Source organism: Myiozetetes cayanensis, unplaced genomic scaffold (assembly GCF_022539395.1).
Source record: "Myiozetetes cayanensis isolate MyiCay16 unplaced genomic scaffold, myiCay2020 scf5-8, whole genome shotgun sequence".
Taxonomy (NCBI): domain Eukaryota; kingdom Metazoa; phylum Chordata; class Aves; order Passeriformes; family Tyrannidae; genus Myiozetetes; species Myiozetetes cayanensis.
In genome coordinates this window covers 109,435,873-109,455,350 of record NW_026087742.1, presented here as the reverse complement: position 1 = coordinate 109,455,350, position 19,478 = coordinate 109,435,873, and the positions used below count along the sequence as shown (strand labels likewise).

The 19,478-nt window shown below is 57.5% G+C and overlaps 1 protein-coding gene across 2 annotated transcripts in view; it reads left to right on the top strand.

Annotated features, from left to right (window-relative positions):
* The first annotated feature begins 4,768 nt into the window (after positions 1-4,768).
* BCOR (BCL6 corepressor) overlaps positions 4,769-19,478 on the top strand; it is an 83,286-nt gene continuing 68,576 nt past the window's right edge. The window contains exon 1 of one of the 2 annotated variants that reach the window (XM_050331437.1): positions 4,769-4,914. The gene's annotated coding sequence lies outside the window, so the exon portion shown is untranslated. Of the gene's footprint in view, positions 4,915-19,019; positions 19,214-19,478 lie in introns of those variants that run through there. The other variant, XM_050331439.1, reaches the window with a different exon arrangement.

Here is a 19,478-nt window from a genome sequence, read left to right as displayed (position 1 = left end):
TCCATTACCCTTCTCAGCTGACGCGTCTGACAAGGGAGAGGGGGCCCAGAGGCAGACATCGAGGAGGAGGGGAGGCATCGCCCTCCCGCCACTCAGGCCAACGCCCCGAGGCGCCCCTGGCAGCGGTGACCCCGCTGTTCCGGCTCAGCCGCTCCGGCTCGACGCGGCTAATGGGATCAGCCACTGCCCTCCGCCACCGCTGCCGCGTGTTGATTTTTCCAACCTCTCCGCTCGGCCCTGCTGCCCGCCGTCCCCCAGCCAGACCCGGCTACCGCTTGGCCGCCGGCAAGAGGCCGCGGCTTCGGAGGGCAGGAAATGGCTTGGCCGGGGAGCCGGGGCGGTCACCCCGCCCCGCCGCGATCCCGGGGCACGGCGACGGCCGGCGCGGGCTGAGCCGGGAGGCGCCCCGGGGACCGCGGCGGCCCTGGGGCGGGACGCGGGAGGTAGGCAGAGCTCCACCGCCACCCCGTTGCCACCCTCCCCCGGCACCCCCGAGCAGACTTTGCAGCGCTTTATTTTAACGGAACAACGGAGCGCGGCGAGCAAACTGCTGCTCCGCGCAGGGCAAGAAAAATGGGTTTTTAATAGGCAAGGTCGGCGTGCTTGGCAGCCGGCCATCGCGGCCGGGGAAATAAACAAACAGAGGAGCTGCGACTTCAGGTCGGAGCAGAAGTTGCGCTCCCGGCGAGATGAGCCCGCGGTGTAGTCCGCGGGGCGAGCGTGCAGCCGCGTACGGAGCCACCACGGCGAGCATGTCCGGCCCCCCGGCTCGCCCCGGCTCCGGGGGCGGCGCGCTGGGTCCCGCGACCCCGGAACAGGAGCGGGGCAGGCTCAGGCTGCGCCCCTGCGCTGCCGGGCGCGGTGCCGGCGAGCTGGCAGCGGGCGGAGGGCAGCTGGCCGCCCTTGTTTATCGCGTTCCGGCGGTGCTGCACGCCCAGCCGCTGCTGTGCGGCACGGCCGGCCCCGGGGAGGCAGGAAGGGAGAGGTGGAGGGAGTGGGAGCGGAGCCTCCCGATCGCGAAGCGGAAAGACGGCCGTGTGCCGGAGGGTTTCGAGCGATGCCCGCGGGGCTCCCGCCCCGGGGCTCGGCGGTGCCGGCCCCTCTGGCCGCACCGCGGGGGCGCCGCTCTCCCGCTCTCGCGGCGCGTTCCGGGCTCGGTGCCGAGCCCTCCCGGCTGCCGCGCATCAGCCTCCCCGCTGCCTCCCGCCGCCGCCTCGCTCACTCGCGGCTCTGCAGGCGGCAGGGCAGAGCTGCTCCCGCTGTCTCCCCAGTGGCACTGGCCTCTGACTGGCCTGTACGTCTTGCCGCCGCTCGAGGAAGAGCCCGGGGAAGGGATGGGGGGACGGGGGTCCTCTCCTCCTCTCGCCCTTCCCGAGCCTCTCTGCAGCGTCGGCCGCCGCAGGCCCACACGGGGCGAAAGGCGGCCCCCGGTCCGAGCAGGGTCTATGCACACCCTCTGCTCGCGGACTGCTCAGCGGGGACATCGGTTTAGCACCCAGCCACTAACAGGGCCCAGAAGCCTCGACGCTCCCGGGGTGAGGGAGTGACCATCCCTGTGTGCCCTGGGCAGAGGAGGGCGAAGGGAGCTGTGTCAGGAGAGCGAAGAGCGAAGTCCAAGCCTGGGGAAGCTGGACGAGAGCTCGGGAAGAGGCCGGCAGCACTCGTCCCGGCGGTCATAGACCCTTCCCGCTCACTGCTGCCATGGCTTGCGCCGGAGCATGGCCCGAGCTGGGGCCCCGGTTCGCTGGGAGGAGGCTCGGGGACGAGCCGAGTCCCCCGAGTTCCCACGGAGCCGCGGTTTGGGCTCCCAGCGCTGCTACACCATCACCATCACCTCTCGGACACATCGCGGCAGAGGGGACAACCACCTCCCACCCCGCTCCCCGCAGCTGGGCACGGAGACAAGGCGGGCTGCGACCGGGACGGGCACCGGGCAGGGCGGCAGCCGCTGTCAGCGGCGCTGCTGCTCCTTGCCGTCCGGGCACCTGCCAGGTTTTTGGCAGATTGCTCTGCAGACGGCTCCCAAGGACTCTTGCAAGGGCTGAGACGGGTCACGGGAAAGAGCTGAATAGTGCGAGAGGCCGGGATAAAAGAGGGCAGAGTCGAGCCAAGGAGAGCGGGGTCCAGTCAGGGTGGAGAAAAGGGAGAGAAGCAAAGAGCCGAGGGAAAGGACAGGCAGAGCCACTGGCCTGCAAAATGCCCAGTTGGCAGCATTGCCAAGAAGCTGGGGAGCACTGCAGCCCCGACAGCCAGTGAAAGGGCCGATGAAGAAGCAGCCTGAACAGGGCCACGACTGTCTCTTACAGACCTGGTGTGACCTATGGTTTAAAAAATCTAGCTTCCCCTTCTAGTGCCAGGGTGTACCTGCAGGGTAGTCTCTGCCTTTCTGTCTCTCGTCCCATTATTCCACTACAATCTAATCCTTCTGTTGTGACCTACAGCAGAGCTCTGATTTATTTTTAATGCGTTCTGATTCCTGTTCCGTTGTCAAGAGATGCATTGAGATTCATTTTCCAACCCCTGCTTTTCATACTTCTGTTCTGCTGGAGGGACCCGCCAATAGAGTTTAATTCGATTTGATATGATTTAATGAACACCTTTATCTTTTGTTTTTAGCAGAAGGATAAAGAATACAACTGCATTCAGCTTTTGCTAAATCAGACATGTTTCCCACCGAAATCCTATCTGGTGACACACACTCACTGTAACATTTCATTAACAACCCCCTTGATATATTGATTTTTAATATTTGTATTAAATGTTGTGTAAAATTGAACTCAGGCGTTAGAAGAGATTGTGCAAGTCACAAGACATGACTCCTACTTAATTGTTATTTTTTTTTCGGTCCTGGAACAACAGTTGGAAAGAGGCCAGCAGGAGGGAAAAAAAATTAAAAATAAATTCGCCGGGGGGGGCGAGGAAGATAAAGGGCAGTGCCCGGGGGAATGCGGATGAGATGGGGAGAAAGCGCAGCCCGGGCGGGTAGCAGGGCCTGGCCGATGCCCCGCCGAGACCCCCCAGCCTCTGCAGGCCCCTCCGGGGCCGCCCCCGCCCGCCCCATGCTCTGGGCCGAGGCGGCCGCCCGGCTCCCCGCTGCTTCCCCTGCTCTCCCGGCTCGCTCGCTCCGTGTCGTCTCCCTCCCTCCTGCTCCATATGGTTTCTCCCCTCCTCCTCTTCTTCTCCCCCCTCCATGTTGTCTCCGTGACTCTCCCCGCTCCACGTTACGCCTCCGTTCCCCGGGGGAGTGTTTCCCCACCGCGGCGTGGAGGGGCCCCGCAGAACGGCCCGGCCTGGCCGATTGTCTGAGGGGTTCAACCGGGCCATATCGCAGCTCAGAGGGGCGAGCGGGGGACACTGGGGGTCAGGAGAGGGCTACGAGGAGGGGTGCCAGCCAATCTCCCGGCCAGAGAGAGAGTTTCCCGGGTGTGCGGAAGAAGAGCTTGAAGAAGTTCATCTCCTGCACGCTCCCCCCCCTTCTTGTTTTCTTTCTCTCTCCGCCCGATCTTCTCCGCACCTTCCTTCCCCCTCCCCCCCAGGAATACGAGGCATTCAGAGATCAACATAATTCACCTGCATCAAAAAAAACCTCGCGAGCTATAAACTAGCGGCTGATCCTCCGCTTAGACTAGTGTTTAGCCGTTCATGCATCATGAGTGTCAAATAAATGCCTGATTGAGGCCCTCAGCGGAGGAATTAGCTTTCCTTGTGCTGGAAATGCATAATAGAGAAAGTGCTGAGGCATCCTCCCCGGAGTTAGCTCGGGCTCCGCTCCCTGCTCTCCTCGTTTCGGGAGTTTTCCCTCCCTCATTCCGGCTCCGTTCCCTTGGCCCCCCCTCCCCGCCTATCGCCCGCCCTTATCAGCATGCCCGGCTGGCCAGGGGCGAGGGAAGCTCTCCAGTGTGTCCCGGACTGAGGGGGCCGGCTTGAAGGGAGAAGCCGAGCATCTCTGCCGCTGCCCCGGCGGTACTGCGGGGGGCACGGCGGGGAGCGCTGCCTCGGCCGCCCGGGGCTGGGCGGGGGCGGAGGGACCGGCAGGGGCGGGGGGGCCCTCAGCGAGCTCCTTGTCGCTTGGCCGCCCTTCCGCGCCGGGGGCCTCATCCTGCCGGCGGGTACGACCCAACCCCGGAGTTTGGTGGCCAAGAGGGGCGGGGTGGGGGGGTGGAAGGCTGGTGCAGCGCTCGGCTCCGCCGTCCCGGTCGCCCTCCGCGGCTCCGCACCGGGCTTGCTGCCCGGGCGGGTCCGAAGTCCCCGGGAGCAGGGGACGCCGCCGGAGCTGGCGGTCGAGGTACACAGGGGTTAACCGGGAGGAGCAGTTAAAGTGCACGGGCTGCAGATGCTTTTCAGGCCTCGGTGTCTACCGTTTTAAATTAAAAAAATGCACCCGGCCCGACCATGCACCAGTGACCTGCAATTTCCCCTTCTTTTCAAACTGAAATACGGCCAAACTATCTTCAAGTTAACTTAAGGGCTGGGGACGGGGGCGGGGGAGGTGGGGAGAGCAGGGGGGGGAGGAGGAAATCGCTCTGGGTTGAGATCTCTGTGTCAAGTTTCATCCCCTCCTGACATGTCTGGCTCCGTGCCAAAGTCCTGAAAATGGAAAATTGGGGAAGGGCGGGCTGCGAGGGGGTTGGGGGAGGAGGGGGGGGGGAGCGGGCCAGAGCTCTCGGCGGAGCGGCAGTAGCGAGAGGCTCTGGCCAAGAGGGATGCATGAGCGAGCCCGTGTGAGCGGAGCGCGGCGGCATCTTCCGCCATCCATTCCGCCGCCCAGGCGCGTGGAAAGCTGCCGGCCGCTGCCATTGTTACCGCCGGGCGATGCGGGGACCGGAGCCGCCGCTCCGGCGAGAGATAAATAGCCCCTGACAGCGTCTCTTCGCACCCACAGCTCGGCAGATTGGATTCGGCGGACGGCCGCAGGTCTGTGTCGCTCCCTTTCGCGGGAGTCCCTTTAAATCACCACTCCACTCCTCCCCCGCCGCCACCTCTCTCGGGGGATGTTTCCGACCGTCCCCCACGCAGCAGCCCTGCCGCCCTCCTGTGCTCTCTCCCTCGTCCCGCAACCGGCTGTGGCCCCGCTGCCACGGCTCGGCTCGGCACGGCTCGGCGCCACCGGCCCGGCGCGGAGCCCCGCCGGGGGAGGGGGGAAAAGTCTCTGCTGAAATACTTTCGGCATCCTGAGACTTTGCCAGGAGAGGTCTTAGCGTCAGATCTTATTGTCTTGGGGCCTTCGGCTGCGTGCCCCGGGGTGCCTGGCGGCTCTCCCGGGAAGAGCCTCGGGGGAAAGCGCTGGGGAGTCCCAGGTTGTGCAGCGGGCAGCAGCGCCCCTGCCCCCGCTGCCAGCGCCCGGCAGGCACTTCTGCGGGCTCGCCCGCCTCCTGGTCCCCCTTTCCCGCCTCAGGAGCTGAGAGGTTCGGGCTGAGCCCTGCCCTCCGCAGCCCCGTCCTGCCCACGCCGCCCCTTCGAGTGGGAGAGTGTGACAGTGGCCCCGCGGGGGGGTGGGGGAAACGTGTGTCCCTCGCCGCCCGCGGCACTCCCCTGCACCGGCCATCCCGAAAAGCGAATCGAGGGACAACTCCGGTAGCCAGGGAGCTACTTTCCAGCTGCCCCCCTTCCCCGTGCCCGGTGGCCACGTGCGCTGTGGAGCCCCCTGGCACTTCTGGGGGCTTCTTTCCCTCGGGACACCGGGCAGTGCCTCATCCTCCGCGGGCTCCTGCGAGCGGGTCGGCGTTTTTTTTTTTCATCATCCCTTTCCTCACCCCCCGCCCCAGCCGAGGCCGAGCTGGTGTGCATGTGTGCGAGACGAGGTTATCGCCAGCCCGAGTCATTATTTCCAGGCCGGCTGCCGCGGGAGTCTCTCCCAGGTGGAGCCAGTGCGGGAGGCCAGTACCCGGGGAGACAAAGGCGGGAGCCGGGGCTGCGACCGGAGCCTTGCGGCGCGGGCAAGTGCGGGCTCGGCCGCTCCCGGCTCGGCCCCCCCGCCAGCAGCCGTGCTCTGCGGGGCCGTGGGGCGCTGCCGCCGCCCCGGGGAGCCCGGACTAGGCTTTCCGAGTCACATTTGTTACATTTCCGAGTTATATTTTCTGTTATACTGAATCTACTTTTAGGCGATTGTTTTCCCTTTCCACTTGTTTGTCTCCTGCTAGCCTCGTAAACTGCCTCATGATTTATTACCTAGGCTAAGTGCTTAATTTGTGAATATGAAACAGATTAAAAGGAGATCGGCGTATTTTAGCAGGCAGGCCAGAGCAAAGCCCGGCAGCTGTTTCGAGTTTGTAGGCATCTCCAACCTCGTGTTAAGCAGCCCAGCCTGCTAGTGATCAAGGGGGTATCCCCGGGCTCTCTCCGACAGGCCCACCGCCGGCGGCTCCCCGTGCGCACGGCTGGCGCGGAGACCGGCCGTGGGATGGCCGCTCTGGGCTTTTTTTGGCGGGGGGAACAAACACACGACTGATGCCGTCCGTCAAAGCGACACCCGCCGTTCTGGGATTGAGGATCCGCTGCGTCCCCGCCGCAGGCGGGCTCTGCCGGCGGAGGGCCCAGCAGGCACGCAGGGGGTTAACGACGACTCTGCCCTCTCCTTCAAAGGACTCACTCGAGATAGAGTAAATACGGTCGGGGCGGGGGGGGTGTGTGTGTGTGTGTGCCGCTCAGGCCACATGATGCAAAAGTAAGACAAGCACACTCCGGAGAACAAAGGCTTCCTACCCCTTTCCTCCCCCTCCCCCCAAAAAACTTGAGCAGCTATAAAACAAAGGCGAACGATGAAAGTTATAGCCAAGGGACAATCAAAATAAATACCTTTGATGCAGTCCAAGCACGCACTTGGTATTTTCGGGAGCTCCCTGCTATTCTCAGCCAAGAACGACATCGCAGGCTCTCCCCAGGACAGGGGTGATGTTCACTGCCGGAGTTGTGGCTCAGGCTGATGTAGGCCACCTTCCACTGCCCGGGAAACACCCGCTGCTCGGGGCCAGCACCACCTCGTAGCCCTGGGGGAGGCAGGCTGGGCCGGATTGAGCCGTGCCGTCGGCTCTGGGGCCGGGGGCTGCAGCATCGGGACAGCGGCTCTCTGGGTGTCCCACAGGGTTAGCTCATCGAGACACATTCCCGTGAGACGTGCCTGGGGCCCTGCAGCACAGCGTGGGGCTGGGAGTGTCTTCTGGCTCCACCGTGAGCTGTCCCTCTGCCCCGCGGGAGCATGACAGGAGCCAGCCAGGGTGGTTTGCTCCACGACCCAGTGGTGGTCCCGGCTCCAGGTCACACCTCCCAGCCCGTGTCCCCTGCTCCAGGCTACCCTACGTTTGCAGGGCAGACCAGCTACCTTAATGCTGGTCTTCACCTACACCCCGGAGCACTTCCCAGCCCCAGTGTCCCACAGAGCCTGCCTTCTCCCTCTGCCACCCCCTCCCTTGGCCCTTGGAGGAGGCTTTAAGGCATCAGGGACGGCAGAGGAAGCGAAGGGGCACAGCAGCATAAGAGCTGCCTGTGCAGCCCAGCAGACAGCGAGGCCTGACGAGTACAAAGTACTCCTGGTAAGCTCAAAAGTCAGAGAGAGGCAAAAATCTATAACCTGCCCTGTACCTCTGAGTGCCACTTAAGAAGCAGGAGCAAGAGCACTTTGCCACTCCTGCTGGAGTACAGCAGAGAGGGCTGGCTAGGAGGTAAATGATTCATGTGCCCTTGTTGCACCAGAGCAGTTGCTCTGGTGTTGCAGACGTGGCTGATGTTGGCACAGCAGAAGGAGCAGGAGATGGGGGCAGACTCTGGGCAGAGCATGGGGACAAGGTGTGGTGTGGCACATGTCTGGGCAGGCTGAGCCCTGGTCTGCCTGGGAGCAGGAGAGCAAAAGGCTGTGCTCGTGGCATTCAGAAAGATCCCTCTGTGTGTGTGTGTGTGTGTGTGTGTGTGTGAAGGTGTCAGAGTAACCTGCCTGGAGAAAACTCAGACTATAGTTGGGAAGCAGCCCTGTAGGTACATGTGAGTGAGGGCTTGGGGGCACCCCCTCCCATGGCAAGGAAGCATCTGAAGGAAGAGTGCAAGAATGAGATAACAGCAGATATCTGTGTGTCAAGTCAACTGCTTCAGGTTGGCTCAAGACAAGGTCCTTCTTCTGTATTTGGGGCAAGGTTTTGACAAACCAATACTAGAACTCATTTCCCAGGGGCCTCTTGGGGTTTAGTTGTAGTTGACTGGTCCCTGCCTTGTGATGGGAGAGTTGTTGCATAGGTATTATATACCACCACTGTTTCTAAGCCCCAGGCCTTATTGTTCATTGTCTAAGGGCAGGACTGAAACTTCTGAGCAACCTGAAGAGCAGTAGGCAAAAATGGCCCCAGGGTCTCTACCCCTCCCTGTAGGTTCTGCACAGAGCTGTTCTCTGCCTAGGTACGTCCAGCATTTTAGAAGGGAGAGAAAAACACAGGCTTGTGTCATGATGATTACATACATAACTTTTCAAGCACTATGCGTAACAAGAAACTGGAAAACAAGACATTAGCAATGGAAAAGGAAAACAATCCTTTCCAACTTGTTGGCTTGGCCTTTGCAGTCATCCTTACCTCAGGGAGGGCCATGGTTACAGTGTTAAGCCTTGGTTGTGCTGCTGAAATTCACCGTGCTAAAAGTCACCTGGTCCCTAGAGTGCCCTCGTAAAGCACTCCAAGACCCCAGAGAAAATGGTTTGTGAGTACTTAAAACTATGTGGATTTGCTTCCAACTGTTCATAATGCTAGTTTCAGCCTGATCGTGTCTGGCATTCACTGAATTAACGCCTGGATGGATCTAAGTCCCAATGTCTCAGACCACAGTGGTTCAGATAGTCCTCCTGCTGCTGTCCCTCACTGCCCCAAAGGCATTTTAAAATCTCCTTGGAAGTGCTGTTATGTGGCGGTGGTTAAGCCTCAGAAACAAAGCCGTGGAGAACACTGCTGCAGCAGAATGGGCAAACCCTGATGGCTTGGAGCAGTTGGCTGGGTCACCAGAAGGTGTGAAAGCTCCTTCAGTTTGAGCACAGGTGCACCCCAGGCCCCTCTTCTAACCCCAGCCCTTTGCTGCCAGCACTAGTAGGCTGTAGGCACCCCATCCCCACCAGCCTGCAGTCCTTTTTGCAGCTGGGCTTACACCTTTGATGTTTGCCCAGTTCAGTTTGTCGAGTCACAACATCTCTCTTTTTCCCCATTTCCTAATATCTTACCACCTTCAGAACACTCCTGAGATGCGGAAAAGCAATTTCAAAGGTCCTGTCACTGAAAATTCTTAAAGACCAACACATGACCACTTAAATGATACCTTCATATTCTTATAAACTGTTTGTGCTGCCTGCTTGGGCTCTGCTTTTTTTTTTGTAAGGTCTTTGGGGTAGACTCTACCTTGCGTCATCTAATGTGCTGCTCCTGTCATCTAAACACAAAACAGCGGGGAGAAGCTTTGGACTAGCATAAGGCTCAGGACATGTGGAGGTAAACGGGGATCGACATATGCTAAATTTCAGTGGTATTTTATCTTTCCAGGTTCACAGATATTCAGTTACCTGCCAGCGGCTTTAGTGTGCTGGGCACTCTGTAGGCACAGAAGGCAGATTGCTCCTGCCTGCCCAAAAAATGGAAGCAAACCTGTAAAATCTACAGCAGCAGATGACCACAAGAGCAATGCTGGTGGTACAGGGAGGCAGGTGAGCTCCTGGACGTAGTCACGGGCTCCTTTGCTGTAGCTCTGCAAGCCACCACTCCCAAAGTCTGCAGTTAGAAGGGAACAGTGTGTGTTTGTATGTGTGTGTTCATGTGAATGTAATTGCATTTCTACATAATGTGGATTACCTTTCTTTTGGCAGCAAATCTGTTCAGGGGGGTTAGATAAAAAGATAAATCCTGCAGCCATTCCCTTCCTGGGAAATGGCATTTCTTCTGTCACTTTCTCTGCTCCTTTTTCCGAGTGGTCCCCAAACATGCTTTTTCCCAGCTCAGAATCTGATATCAGCTTGAGAGCCTGCCCACTCTCAGCGTGACACACTCCCACATGGGGAGTGAGGGGGAAAACGCACGGAATAAGGCACAGCAGGTGAGGTGGTGCTCAGATGAATGGGAGGAGAAGGGAGCCGGGGTGTATGGCATAGAAGTAGCCCCAACGGCATTGCCCCAAATGGTGCTTATGTGATGGTTACAGTTCCACCACTTCCCAGGAATCCCTCCTGGCAGGTGTGCCATAGGTGCAGGACACCCAACGGGCTCCCTTCTTCTGAACCGTGGTAGAGCTGCTTGGCTTTACAAAGTGTGAAGGCAACCTTGTCGGGAAAGAGAGCTCCATTGATTTAAATGCAAAATTACCCTCCTGCAGTTCTAATTTCCCAGGCGAGGGCTGTGCAGGCTCTGAAAACATGAAAGTTGTTGATGTATTGGTTCAATTAATTTTTAAAATAAGTTTGAATGCCATTTGTTTCAAATTTGATAGGAAAGTACTGTGGATTTTTGCAAGCAAGGACTGAGGTGAGCGCAGATGGAGTATGTGTTTCGCAGAGCCTTGAAAAGAGGGGTTAAACATTTCATTCATTTAGTAACAGGCCCCTGTGCAGGGATGAGTGAGGTCCATTGGTGAAAGAAAGAGACCTGAATGTCTGTATTTGCTAAGTGGCACCCAGCAGCAGTCAGCCAGCTCACAGAGAAGAGCAGACATGCGGGTGTGAGGCCCAGCGGAGACTGCTGGGTCCCTGGTGCTTTTAAAAGGAAATAATAGCTTGTGGGAGAACCCTTTCTGGTGGCCTTGGCTCCCGTGACCCCCCTCTGATGTATGATATTTAAACAAGGAAATGTCAATATTGGTTTTCCACATACGGCCTCGTTCTGCTCTCCATGAAAACTAATGACAAACCCCTTAGAGGGCTGGAGGAGAGCAGACCCCAAAACAGTCGCTCGGACCCAAATACTGTTTGCTGCAGCAGCCTGGAAGGAAGGAAGTGCAGGTTGTCATGAGAGGCTGGGCGACGTGTGCTTGCAGGTAAATTAGACAGAAGAGAAGCAATCCCATCCTGCCTCAAAGCTGCAGGTCTGATGGTTTGAATGATTATTGCTTTTTAAAATTATAAATTGCATTTTCGTACAAGTGAGTGAGGGTAATGTGCTGCTTACTAGAATTAAGTGTAACTCAAAGGTGTTTTGTTATAACAAAGGTGACTTCTCTGTGCTCGCTTTTTCATGGTCGGGTCTAACGGGGAATTTGATTTGAACCTGATGGCTATCTAGCAGTGGTTTTGGAAGGGAGTAATGCCCATTGTACGAGAAGATATCCATAAACTGGGCCATCAGATGTGTCTTCTGATATATGTGTCCTCTGAGGTAGGAAAGTGTAAGTCATAGGAAGAGAGGGCAAGTGTGTCTGACTCATAGTAAAATGAGGGCATATGGAAAGTATAAACGAAGGGAGAGCTGCTACTAGGAGGACATGAAGGCTGTGCTGTGTGTCACAGGGAAAATAATTTAAGTTCGTGGATAATTTAAGCTTAAAGGGGCAGTTGTGGTGCAACTGCATGGTGCAGAACGTGAGGTGGGGCATAAGCATAAAAGAAATGTAACTCTTGATCCTGTGCTGCCGCCGTCTTGGTGTTGGCTTATGCAGGCTGGGCCTCGACAGGTGTTGCAGTAGCAGCTTCAAGGTCCTCTAACGTAGTGTGAACTTCACTACAGTTCACTCCAGGGTAAAAAGTGTAGTTACAGAAGCTTTATGCTCTAGCATCATGTCCCCAGAGGCAGTAGCAGAATAAGTAGTGTGCAAGTCCCTCAAGCAACTCTCTGCAAAAGGAGAACCACTCCTATATGGGGACCAGCTATTCTGGGCAGGTTGTATCAGCTTGCCCACTGGAAGATGTCCATGGTACAGGCCCACTAAGCTCACCAGGTCTCCAGCATGTGCCATAACCTCTGTTAGGGCAGAGACCTCAGTAGGAATAGCCTGGGGAACCGAGCGAGCTAGAAGATGCTGTGTGCCAGTCTAATTGCCTTTGGCAGGAAAAGCACCTTTGGTTCTGATGCATGACCATGACTAACATGAATCTACAACTGGGATTGTGAAAAAAGACCTATCATTTGGGAGGAAAATAAATAAAGGAGTGTCGCTCAGGTATGATTCCTGCTAGGAAGCACAGAGCTCATGTATGAAGCTGAGGCTCAGCCATTTCCCAGAATGTGTCTGTCCTACATGATTTTCTGCTTTTGAGGATACAAATGATATGGAAGGAGATTGTTGGATCACAGACTGTTTCATCCTTGCTATACAACACAATGCAGTCCTAGCTACAGCTGAGGCTTTTGGGAGACAGTCTCATCCAGGTAATCCAGGGCACTTTGGCTGCAACACAGGCCAATTCTGACGCAGAACAGAGTCAGGCTTGCACTGCATGCAGTGATTCCTGGTGTATCTTGAGAAGATCAGAGATTGGGAAGGTACCAGAGCAGTGCAGTTAATCCCTCTATAACACCTCAGTCCTCTGAGATTCCTGCCATTTCAGGCTGCACAGCAAGGCTATCTCAGAAGCTGAGACAGACTGAAAAATGGATGGGTATCACCAGGATGGGCAGAGGAAGGACAGTTCCTATTTCTTTATCAGAGGGCATGTTTCATCTGGTATCTAGTGGGACAGCTCTGCCCTGCTTAATGTCCATCTTTTGGAGCAGACATTCATGAGAAGGTGAATGGGGAATGGCCTTGGCTGTGAAAGCAGATCCTTTGACGTGGCTGGAGAAGCCCTCAAAAGCTCTCTGTGGGCTATCTGGAGAAGAGTGTCACAAAACTGAGCCCCACTGCTGTCACTGATAGGACTGAACCACCCTGAGTCTTGTGGGAACTCAACTAAGGCTTTGGCATTGCAGGAAAGGAAGGGAGAGGACGGAATGGTGTAATGGATCTCTGTCTATGCACTTCTCTGTTACTGCACAGCCAGGGCTAGTGCCATTGTGCAAATATGCAGCAGTTGCTTCTCACAAACAAAAGAAAAAAATATGAAGCCCTACTGAAGGGTAGGGCTGGTGGAGCACTGAAAAAGCCCCAGCTAGAAAAACTAAACCAGCTCTGCATTTTGGTCAAGCACTGCTCAGCACTGTGAATTTGATGAACAGCACTAGTCTGCATGAAGACAGGTGACTTTTTAAATGGGATTTTAATAAAGTCAGTATTGCTAAGGCTATCTATAAAGGTAATCTGCATAGGGCTTTAAACAAGTAAACTTAATGATGCCATTAATGCTTCTGACATGAATGAGACTGCTGCTGGAATACTGTGTCCAGCTCTGTTTTGGTGTTTGCATGTTAAAAGTGCATTGGCAAATTAATATGGGATCAGAAGAGAGCTAGAAGAGTGATTCAAGGTCTGGGAATCGCATCTTATTGCAAAAGACTAAAGAAATCCCATCTATTAATTTATCCAAGAGGAGGCTATGACTTGGTTTGATCATAGTCTTTAAGTGCCCTAAGTGTCTCTATGGGGAGATTTCTGATAGTCAAGATCTCTTTAATGTGGCAGACAAAGGCATAATGAGATCCTATGTTGGAAAATGAAGCTCTATGAATTCTGAGCAGAAATAGGTGCTTTTTTTTTTTAAGCCAGTGAGGGCACATAACCACTGGAACAACTGAGGCAAGCAGTGGTTTTTCCTGTTACTTAAAAGTCTTCAGAGCAAGATTGGATGCCAGGTTAAAAGCTCAGGCAGAATTTATGACTCTGATACAAGAACGTCTGGCTGAAATTCACTGGCCCATGATATGTAGCAGGTCAGACCAGCTGATCATAACAGTCCGTTCTTGGTTAAAAAAAAAAAAAATCTATGAATTAGGTATTTCAAGTCCCCTGAGCCCCGATATTACTGGAGGTCTTGAGGGAATGCATTATAAGCTGTCATCATTTAATTGTAAGCAACCAGGGGCATTGCCTTTTTCCTTTTTTCTTTGTTAATACACTTCTTTTCCAAAGCTTGTTAGACACCAGAGTTGAGCAGCTGTTAGCAAACATGACAACATTTTAGAAACAGTTCAAATAATTCTCCATCTCCCATTTGCTCAGCTTTGTTTCGCAGCAGCACAATTTCATTCATGCCGCATCTACCGATGCTTCTCTAGACAAAATAGCAAATTCCATAAAATGAAAAAAAGCAACCTCTGTGCTTAGGGTGGACTCCTTACACTATGTTTTCTCCCGTGTACATCCCTTAATCTCGCAGATACATTACAGGCTTTCTCTCAGCACCGTGCACGAGCAGAGCAGAGAAGGAGTCCATCCGTTTTCTAGCGCAGGCCCCTCAGATAGGTAGGAATCCATTGTCTGTCACAGGAGTGCTTGGCCTACAGAGCTCCTGGTTTGTCTGGATAAACGGTGGAAAGGAGAAAAAGGTATTAAGGAGCCACCTGGTATTCCTGAAATTATTCAAGCTATTAACCTCCTTGAGGTTTCATAAAATGGCCTCCAGCAAATGGTCAGAATGTTTTTCTTTCACGGGAGGAGTAGTTTCCAAGATAGCATAAACTTTCTTAATATCTCTTCAAAGGAAAAGAAAAAATAAAAGGGAGAGAGAAAATAAGATAACAGAAAATCCCAGCCATGGCTCTCGGGAGTCTTGAAAATCATATCCAAGGTTGCGCAGACATTCTAAACCTCTGATACATTCAGTGCCTCGTTAGCCTCAGTTATCAAAACTGAAACAAGAGGTGGTAAGGGGGCGCAGCAAAAGATGGAGTTTAAAGTCGCTCGAGGACTGTACTCCCGTCGGCGGGAGTGCTCGCCCCCTCCCTCCGCCTGCGCTCCGAACCCCCGCGGCGTTTGATATGCAGGCAGTGAGTCAGAGGGCCGAGGCTCGGCGGGGCGGCCGGGGCGGGGGGCGCCGCTGCCTCCCCGAGGCGCGGGCGGGGAGGTCGGCGGGGATCCGAGCAGCGGGGGGAAAGGTGAACCCGGAGCCGAGCGGGGCACAAACCCATTAGTCGCACATAACTTGGGAAGACGCTTGGCCTCGCCATGACAACCGGCGGCCCGGGCTGCTCCCACGTTCCGCCGCCTCCCCCGGGAGCCCCTTTCCGTCCCCTTTCCCGGCGCTTGGGGAATGCGGGGCTGGAGAGGCGAGCCCGGTGCGGGTAACAAAAGGGGATGAAAGGAGCTCTGTAGCTCACTTTACACGTCCGAGAGGCATTTTCATACCTCGTAATGAGAAGGGATCATTCCGAGGAAGTTCAGATCAAAGGGGAGAGCATCCCGGGCATTTGCATAATTGCCGGATTTCGGAGCACAGGCTGCAACCTGGGCACCGCACCGGGGGCTGCTCCTCGCTCGCTCAGGGGCTCCGGGGAGGCCCGGAGAGACGGGAGGCTGCAGACCATGCTCCCGCGGGGAGAGAATCGAGGCCTGCCCCGGGAACAGGATGCGGAGGCCGTGGGGCCCCGGTCGGGGTGCTGGGGCACGGCTGAGGTGCCCGACGGCAGGGAGACCTCGGGGGCTCCGAGAGGTGCGAACCTCCCGGTTCCGCGGCCAAGCCATGGCCAGGTCCCCGGAGGCTACCGCCGCTGTGGAAGTGGTGCCGCTGGGGATCAGCTCCCTGCTCCCAACCCGGCGACATCTGCGGCGCCGAGCCAGCACGTCGCCTCCCCGGCGGCTGGCGGGTGGCTCCCGGCCCGGCGGCTCGCACCGCCACCAGCGAGCGGGGATAAAGGGATTAAATGGCACGCTCGTTCCGCCGGGCGGGAGAGGGAAGAGGGGGGCACTTGGCCGGCTCCAGCCTCCCGCTCCCCCCGAGCTCCTCCCCCGCCGCCCGCGCCCCCGGCCGGCCCCGGCAGCGGGGAGGCACCGGGTGCGTCCGCGGTGGCTCATTATTCCCGCAACCAGCCGGGGCTGCCGCCGGCGGCCACGGTGCTCGGGGCGACGAGGTTCGCCACCACCGCTGCTACCGGGAAGGGGATGCCCGGGGACACCCTTTTCAGCCATTTTAAAGAAGCAATGCTGGCGTCTCGCTGAGGGTGCCCCGATCCCCCCCTCCTCTCTTTGAAGCCTATTCCATGCCCGGACGACCCTGACGGAGATGCGGGGGTTCCCCGAAGCCGGCACCACGCGCACACGCCCCGCACCTGCGGTCCCCGGGCGAAACTCCACCCTGAGGGAACGCCGCGCTCTCCCTGAGCTCTGTCCCGGGCGTGCGGCCAGCCCTGGCCCCTGCTCCCGCTCCGGTGCAGGCATCTCCCGCTGTAGCCCCAAGGCGAGATGCGGTCGCCCTGCCCTGCCCATGCCCTGGCTTGGGCTGCTGCCAGCCCTAGGTCGGGGTGCAACGTCCTCACGGGAGCCACGGCTTCTCCCCGCACGGCCGGGCCCGGACGGGCTGGCCGGGTGCCAGGGAGGTGAGGTTGGCCTCGGAGCAGGCTGGCGGATGGCATGCTATTGTGAAAAGCGAGCGGGGAAGGCAAATAGGAGCATGGCACCGTATAGGCTCGCCACGTGACCGAAATGTGTTTATCTCGCCCCGGAGAAGCCCGGGCTGCCTGCGGAGGCCAACCCTGCATTCACGGCATAGGCTTAAGTCCCGTGGCCGCGGACGGGGCTGGGCCCTGCGAGAGACCACTTCTGTTTGCTTTTGCTGTCGCTTCGGCTCTTATCATTTGCCTTGTCATTCATCATCAACCTCTCCCGGGCTCCCTCCCCCTTGCTCCCCCCCTTCGCCTCCCCCAGGGTCAGTCGGGAAAAGACTAGGAATTCATCTGAGGAGTGAGACGTGGGAAGAAGGGTTGGATGATGATGTGGCTGGGTGGGGGGCGGAGGAGGGGTATGTGCGTTTAAAAGCAGCTGCATGCAGAACAAAGGTGCTGGAGGGTGGCTTTTGGTAGTGGAGCAGAACCTCGTAAATGGGAGATTTCCGTTCACAAGACTCCGCTTGCAACAGTTTCTGTCCTGCCCTTGAACTGACAAGTGAATATCTGCATTGCAACCAGAAAGTAAATCACACCGAGCCTGGCTCGGGGAGGGCGCACACGACTTCTCAGTCGGTTGCTAAGTGCGAAAAAGTGAAAGATTTCAGCTCCCAGCGCAGCCCCGCTCCTCCGACACAGTATTTACTTTGGGAGCCCAGCGAAACACGCTCAGTGTTTATTACGGAGAGTGCCGGGGCAAGCTCGCATTTGCGTGATTAGGAGCAAGCGGAGGAGCGGCCGTGGCGCGGAATATCAAAGCGAGACCGCCTTGGCAGGGCTCCCAGGCAGGGCTTTACTGGCACCCGCGGGATTCCGCGGGGCAGGGCGAGTGCGGCCCGGGCGGCGGCGGCTGCCGCTCCCCGCTTGCCGCCGCCGGGCACGGGGGGAGCCGGCGGCCCTTCGCGGGAGGCCAAAAGCAAACATCATCTCTGCCGTGGGCTCCGCGCTAACGAGGCGCAGCGGCTCGGCTGGGCCGGGCCGGGCTCTGCCCCGCTGGCTCGGCGCTCCTCAGCCCCAGCCGCGGCCAGCCGGCCGGTAATCTCATTAGTGCCGTCGCCTTTGGGGAGCAAAGCGCCCGCACTCCCCGCCCGGCCTCGGGAGAGCAGACAAAGGTCTGCGAGGCAAGGCCCCGCGGCCGTGCTACACCGGGCCGGCCTTGTTAATGTTCAATCGGGAGCCGGGGAGCCGTGCCTCTCTTCCCGGCCCCGTGCCCGGGGGGCGCCGACCTCCGCCCGCTGCTGCCGGGCAGTCCCGCGATGGAGCCGATCCACCGCAGCGCGCCTCGCCGCTTTGCCCCGCCGGCATATTTTCTCCCTGGAAGTTATTCTAAAATAACATTTGTGTGCACGTTAATGATTTATTTATGTGGCTAATAACGCTTACATTCTCGCTGATATTTGTCTAGGCGAAAGACCAGCTGCGAAATGCCCCGCAGCTGTAGCCAGTGCTAGAACAGAGTGCCTTGGAACCAGAAATCAATGCTCCTGAAATGAACAAGTGGACAACTTATTAGGCTCAGTCACTCCACACGCCGTCCCCTGATAACAAATAGATGAAGTAGGCGCTGTAGAAGGGACATGGCCGGGAAGGCCACACATGCCCACTCCTTCCCAGCGAGGCTGGGTAACACCGCAGGGCACAAACGGCCGCACGGACGTCCCCGGGCAGGGCAGGGGCCGCGACACGGCATTACCGGGCTGCCAGGGGTTAGATGGCGATAAATACAGCGAATGCCCAGGAGAACAGCTCCGGGAGTCACTGATAAAGGTGTCCGGTTTCCCTGCTGCTCCAGAAAGCACAACCGACAGGTTCAGCGAGATCACGTAACCGTGGCTTCTCTGCCTAGAAACAGTCACGCTAATTTTGCATTTTTACCATCCACGGGGAGGAAAAATACCTGTCGTCCCGCAATGCAAATCCTTACGCAAATAGATCTGCGGGTGCACAGGGAACTGCTGCCAGCCTGACCTACCAGCTGGGAGTCGCTGGCCCCGAGTTCAGAGGTGCTGGCCGGCAGCAGCATGGCCCGAAAGCACACGGGATCTTGCAGACTCTCTGTCAGCCCCTCGGCACTCGCCGCTGCCTCAAGAAAGTCCGAGAAAGGAGCCTGCGGTTAATCTCCAAGGCCTTCATGCATCCCTGGCTAGCAGCGCCCCAGCGCTAAGTGCAATTAACATAACAGACACTAAAATAGGAGAGCGGCGCTGAATTTAATTTGCAGGCTTAAAAAAAAAAAAAAAAAAAAAGAAAAAACCCTCCAATTTAGCACTTGGAGCGGTCTGGTGATGAACGCAAGGAGTGATGTGGAAGGCGGCGGAGTTGCCCTCCTGCCTCGGAGAGGAGCCGCGAACCCTCTCCGGGGGCTGGGACCACCTTAGTGCGCGCAGCACCGTAAAACATTTCCAGACAGGTAAACTCCTCCGACGGGGCTGCCTCCCGTCGCATCGCTCCAGCGCAGCTCCCCCCGCTCCCCTCCCTCCCGGGCGAGTGCTCCTGTGGCGGCGGGGCAACCGCAGCGCGACCAGGTCGCCGGCGCGGGCAGGCACCTCCCTGAGCCTCCTTGCTGCCCGCCCCGACACGCACACACCTAGATCCGGCTCACTTTCCTGCCCCCGCTGCCTCGGGGGAGAGGGAGGAAATGGAGGAGGGGGGGGAGAAGCGGCGGGGTAACCCCCTCCCCGCTTTTCCTTCCCCTCCTCCCCCCGGCCTCCTGCAAACTGCCGCTGAAGTTCACAAAAGAGGGAGACATAAAGAGATCGAGGTTTCCGAGAAAAGGGAGAGACGAAAATAGCGAGGTAAAGATAAAATAGAAAAAGAAAAAAAAAAAAACCAAACAGAAATTGTCGCAACAGAGGGACCCACCGAACGACTGGGAAGCTGGTGGTATCCGGCCGGGGGAGAGGGGGGGAAGGAAGGAGCAAAGAGGGCTTTAAAAAACTGGAAGGCAAAAGCTGTTGGGGAGGAAGTGTAAACCGAGAGGGAGGCTGGGGGAGGGGAGAGAGCGCCATCTTTTCATGTCACAGTCACAGAGACAGCGCTGGGTTCGGCCACAGTGTCTCG